Source organism: Emys orbicularis, chromosome 2 (genome assembly GCF_028017835.1).
Source record: "Emys orbicularis isolate rEmyOrb1 chromosome 2, rEmyOrb1.hap1, whole genome shotgun sequence".
In the NCBI taxonomy this organism is placed as follows: domain Eukaryota; kingdom Metazoa; phylum Chordata; order Testudines; family Emydidae; genus Emys; species Emys orbicularis.
In genome coordinates, this window is record NC_088684.1 from 203,906,368 (window position 1) to 203,912,824 (window position 6,457).

Here is a 6,457-nt window from a genome sequence, read left to right on the forward strand (position 1 = left end):
TAAAAAGACCTGACACATTTCATTAGTGCCTGGCAGTAATTAAGCATTGTATCATCCATCAAATGAATGTCCATCTGGGCAAGGGCCAGTGGGGGCGCAGCCAGTAGTCGCATCAGGCGCCCTGTCAGGATCTCATGTGGGCTAAGTCCAGTCTTTCGGTTGGGAGTGGCCCTCATGCTCATCAATGCTAATGGCAGGTCATTTGGCCATTTTAAGTTTTATTTCTGCACAAATCTTGGCCAGTTTGTTTTTCAGAATCCCATTCTGATGTTTCATTGTCCCGGCAGACTGCGGGTGGTGGGGACAGTGGAGGTTGTGTTGGATCTGCAAGGCTGCACATAACTCCTTTACAATCTGTCCAGTAAAATGAGTACCATGATCGCTGTTGATACTCAAAGGTATGTCAAATCTTGAAATGAAATCCTTAAGCAAAATATTCACAACAGACTTGGCGTCTGCCCTTCTGCAGGGGAGGCTTCAACCCAGCTTGAAAAACATCAACTAATACTAACACATACTCATAGTTACAACATTTAGACATTTGAATAAAATCAATCTGAATATTTACAAAAGGTCCCCAAGGGGGTGTGCTGCTTTTCTAGATTTAACTGTTTTTCCAATATTATGTTGCTGGCAGTATTATTCCAATATTATATTGTTGATCCTCCTCCCTCTGTGAGTCTCCAGGAAAGGCAGATCAGCACTGTATGTGGCCAACACTATTGCAAGCATCACAAAGCATTTTGTGGAGGGTCATGTAAGGATTTTTATCTCTCTAGGCCGATCTGATCAGAAGATCTCGGGGAGCCTTACAGTTTACCTCCCGCTGAGTCCCCCTTTTAAGCCCATCTATCAGAGCTGACCCCAAATGAATAACACACGCACAAATGTAAAACAACCAACAACACTTTATTTGCTAAGGGGAGAGGAAGGAAAGGAAAGAGGAATGGATTAATGATTCTGGAGATTCGGAATAATACACAGGCATACACATGCACTTATAATACAAGATGTTCTTCTACCTTTACAGGCGTCAGTGATAAAGGGGCTGCAGGATCCAGATGACAGAAGCCAGCGATGAACACCGACCGTGGACGACAGATGAAATAGACAGGTACGTATCCCTATCTTAACTCCCACCCTAACCCGCTTTGCATTGTCCTGAGTGCGCGATTGATCTAACTAATCGGACCAGGTCTGTGTATGCAAGTTTGCTTTCCCAAAACAACAAACAGACAACCCCAACTTAATTAGTAAGTAACTATTACAGGCCAATAGCCAGTGCCAAGATTGTACCGCACTACGAGAGAGAGCTAAACACCTGAACCTCTGACAGCTCAAAAGCTCGGAGCCAGGGCCCCTGGCCCCTCCCCTCATTGATCTTTATAGGGAGCTGTTGCTGGGCAAGGTCAGATTCCTGCTCTTTCCATTTTCCCGCCTTTTCCGAGGAACAAGAACCTGACCCAAAATGGAGGTCGCCTTGTCCTTTTATCAAAACAAAATGGCCTTTTGATTTACAGAACTTATGTTAACTTTTATACATAATAATTTGGCAAACATGTAAACTGAAATTAACAGTCAAAGGTATGTGGGTGGAAAGTGGAAATATCCTTTGCCGATACGAGAGACCAAGGGGGGAAGAGAAGAAGAAAAAAGGAGCAGAAAAGGAATGAATTCAACACGGCAACTAGCAAACTCAGTGCAAAAATAAAACGCTGGCTCCCGCCCAAGGACACTATTCATAGCTGTGATACAGGAGGGCCAGGGAGCAGTGGGAAGTGGTAGAAGGGAAGTATATAATCCCTAGGTTAATTAAGGCGTGGTTCCCTGTAGACTAGGGAGGGTTGCTACAGGTTAATTGGAGCACCTGTAATCAATTAAGGCCCTGTTAGAAACCTAATAAAACCCCCTGCTTCAGGCAGTCAGGGGGAAGGAGAGAGGACTGGAGCTTGGAGGTGTGCTGTGAGACTTGGAGCAATAGAAAACCAGAATAAGGGAGACCCTGCCCCAGCAGGGGAGGGACATTCCCTCCCCCAGCGTTTAAGGACTGAAGGTACCCCACCCAAGGGGGAAGAGGGTAAGAATCTGCAGGGGTTGAGAGGGCTGGGACTCAGAGTGAGGAGCAAACCCAGACCTCTCCCCCACTTCCCTCCTTTACCACCTTCCTGGGCCACTAGTGGGGCCCTCGGTGCCCCAAGAGCAGGGGTAAGGGTTGGTATTTTAGCCCCCCCCACCAAGAAAAGCGCAGGTTCCACCATACTATATCGACCATCTTGTCACATAGCCGAGACTTGGCTGACAGCTGAGAAAGACGGGCTTGAATGTGCCTGAAAGAAATCCAGCTGCACAGGCCTGCAAAATGGCATGGCCAGCAGGAAGGAAAACAGTAGATCTAAGACTACAGAAATGGAAAACACCAACTACCAGGCAAATTAAAATTAGGTGCATACCAATCTCATTAACTGCAGCAATCATCCCCCCCTTTGCTTGAAATAGGGCAAGAGCACCTGAGGCGCAACCAGGCGGCCGTCTCGGGAGTGCAAAAGGTGATCAGGGTGTAAAGTGTACCCAGCAGCACTCCAAGAACATTTCTCAGCTTTTGGCGCAGCCTCTGTCACGTATATTAAAACCTTAATATTTCCTGATAGTATCCAGACCACTTTGTATTCCAAGTTGGATAAACAAGTATCTGCATTTAGCTCTAACCATAAGAACAGAAGAACGGCCATACTGGGTCAGACCAAAGGTCCATCTAGCCCAGTATCCTGTCTACCAACAGTGGCCAATGCCAGGTGCCCCAGAGGGCGTGAACCAAACAGGTAATGATCAAGTGATCTCTCTCCTGCCATCCATCTTCACCCTCTGACAAACAGAGGCTAGGGACACCATTCCTTACCCATCCTGGCTAATAGCCATTAATGGACTTAACCTCCATGAATTTATCCAGTTCTCTTTTAAACCCTGTTATAGTCCTAGCCTTCACAACCTCCTCAGGCAAGGAGTTCCACAAGTTGACTGTGTGCTGTGTGAAGAAGAACTTCCTTTTATTTGTTTTAAACCTGCTGCCCATTAATTTCATTTGGTGGCCCCTAGTTCTTCTATTATGGGAATAAGTAAATAACTTTTCCTTATCTACTTTCTCCACATCACTCATGATTTTATACACCTCTATCATATCCCCCCTTAGTCTCCTCTTTTCCGAGCTGAAAAGTCCTAGACTCTTTAATCTCTCCTCATATGGGACCCGTTCCAAACCCCTAATCATTTTAGTTGCCCTTCTCTGAACCTTTTCTAGTGCCAGTATATCTTTTTTGAGATGAGGAGACCACATCTGTACGCAGTATTCAAGATGTGGGCGTACCATCGATTTATATAAGGGCAATAATATATTCTCAGTCTTATTCTCTATCCCCTTTTTAATGATTCCTAACATCCTGTTTGCTTTTTTGACCGCCTCTGCATACTGCGTGGACGTCTGCAGAGAACTATCCACGATGACTCCAAGATCTTTTTCCTGATTTGTTGTAGCTAAATTAGCCCCCATCATATTGTATGTATAGTTGGGGTTATTTTTTCCAATGTGCATTACTTTACATTTATCCACATTAAATTTCATTTGCCATTTTGTTGCCCAGTCACTTCGTTTTGTGAGATCTTTTTGAAGTTCTTCACAGTCTGCTTTGGTCCTAACTATCTTGAGCAGTTTAGTATCATCTGCAAACTTTGCCACCTCACTTTTTACCCTTTTCTCCAGATCATTTATGAATAAGTTGAATAGGATTGGTCCTAGGACAGTCCCTTGGGGAACACCACTAGTTACCCCTCTGCATTCTGAAAATTAACCATTTATTCCTACCCTTTGTTTCTGTCTTTTAACCAGTTCTCAATCCATGAAAGGACCTTCCCTTTTATCCCATGACAACTTAATTTACGTAAGAGCCTTTGGTGAGGGACCTTGTCAAAGGCTTTCTGGAAATCTAAGTACACTATGTCCATTGGATCCCCCTTGTCCACATGTTTGTTGACCCCTTCAAAGAACTCTAATAGATTAGTAAGACACGATTTCCCTTTACAGAAACCATGTTGACTTTTGCCCAACAATTTATGTTCTTCTAGGTGTCTGACAATTTTATTCTTTACTATTGTTTCAACTAATTTGCCCGGTACTGACGTTAGACTTACTGGTCTGTAATTGCCGGGATCACCTCTAGAGCCCTTTTTAAATATTGGCATTACATTAGCTATCTTCCAGTCACTGGGTACAGAAGCCAATTTAAAGGACAGGTTACAAACCCTAGTTAATAGTTCCACAATTTCACATTTGAGTTCTTTCAGAACTCTTGGGTGAATGCCATCTGGTCCCGGTGACTTGTTAATGTTAAGTTTATCAATTAATTCCAAAACCTTCTCTAGTGACACTTCAATCTGTGACAGTTCCTCAGATTTGTCACCTACAAAAGCCGGCTCAGGTTTGGGAATCTCCCTAACATCCTCAGCCGTGAAGACTGAAGCAAAGAATTCGTTTAGTTTCTTCGCAATGACTTTATCGTCTTTAAGCGCTCCTTTTATATCTCAATCATCCAGGGGCCCCACTGGTTGTTTAGCAGGCTTCCTGTTTCTGATGTACTTAAAAAACATTTTGTTATTACCTTTTGAGTTTTTGGCTAGCCGTTCTTCAAACTCCTCTTTGGCTTTTCTTATTACATTTTTACTCTTAATTTGGCAGTGTTTATGCTCCTTTCTATTTACCTCACTAGGATTTGACTTCCACTTTTTAAAAGATGCCTTTTTATCTCTCACTGCTTCTTTTACATGATTGTTAAGCCATGGTGGCTCTTTTTTAGTTCTTTTACTGTGTTTCTTACTTTGGGGTATATATTTAAGTTGGGCCTCTATTATGGTGTCTTTAAAAAGCGTCCATGCAGCTAGCAGGGATTTCACTTTAGTCACTGTACCTTTTAATTTCTGTTTAACTAACCCCCCTCATTTTTGCATAGTTCCCCTGTTTGAAATTAAATGCCACAGTGTTGGGCTGTTGAGATGTTCTTCCCACCACAGGGATGTTAAATGTTATTATATTATGGTCACTATTTCCAAGCGGTCCTGTTATAGGGGGGAGGGATATAGGGGGGAGGGATAGCTCAGTGGTTTGAGCATTGGCCTGCTAAACCCAGGGTTGTGAGTTCAATCCTTGAGGGGGCCACTTAGGGATCTGGGGCAAAAATCTGTACTTGGTCCTGCTAGTGAAGGTAGGGGGCTGGACTCGATGATCTTTCAAGGTCCCTTCCAGTTCTAGGAGATGGGATATCTCCATTAATTATTATTATTATATAGTTACCTCTTGGACCAGCTCCTGCGCTCCACTCAGGACTAAATCGAGAGTTGCCTCTCCCCTTGTGGGTTCCCGTACCAGTAGGGTTACCATATTTCAGCAAGCAAAAAAGAGGACGGGAGGAGCCCCGCCCTAGCCCCGCCCCTGCCCCTCCCACTTCCCGCCCCCCTCAGAACCCCCAACCCTCCCCCCGTTCCTTGTCCCCTGACTGCCCCCTCCTGGGACCCCTGCCCCTAACTGCCCCCCAGGACTCCACCCCCTACCTAAGCCTCCCTGCCTCTTGTCCCCTGACTGCCCCCTCCTGAGACCCTCCCCCCATCCTAACTGGCCCCCTAGGACCCTACCCCCTACCTGTATCCTGATTGCCCCAACCCTTATCCACACCCCCACCCCCAGACAGACCCCTGGGACTCCCACGCCCCATCCAACCACTCCCCACCCCCTGACAGCCCCCCCCAGAACTCCCGACCCATCTAAACCCCTCTGCTCCCTGTCCCCTGACTGCTCCGATCCCTCTCCCCACCCCTGCCCCCTGACAGCCCTGCCCCCAGAACTCCCAACCCCCCCACCCCGCTCCTTGTCCCCTGACTGCCCCCTCCTGGGACCCCTGCTCCTAACTGCCCTCCAAAACCCCACCCCCTACCTAAGCCTCCCTGTTCCTTGTCCCCTAACTGCCCCCTCCTAAGACCCTCCCCCACCCTAACTGCCCCCCAGGACCCTACCCCCTACCTGTACCCTGACTGCCCAAAACCTTCTCCACCCCCCCAAAAAAAGCCCCCCCCCCAAACTCCCGACCCCCCCCCCCCGTCTCTTGACTGCCTCCTCCAAAATCTCCCTGCCCCTTCTCCTGCCCCCTGGCCCCCTTACCCTGCCGCTCAGAACAGGGTGTTGGGCTCTGTGCGGAGCCGGACACGTGGCTGCACTCCCCAGCGCAACACACAACCCGGTCCCTACCCCCGCACAGTGCTGCCGGAGCGAGGGAGCAGGGGAGAAGGAGAAGTGGGGGGAGGAGGAGCTGCCGAGGCCCGATGCAAACGGCCCGGCAGGCCGGCCGGCTCAGAATGCGGGGGGAGGAGGGGCGGGGAGGAGGAGCTCTACAGCTGCTCCGGAGTCCAGCCCGGCAAG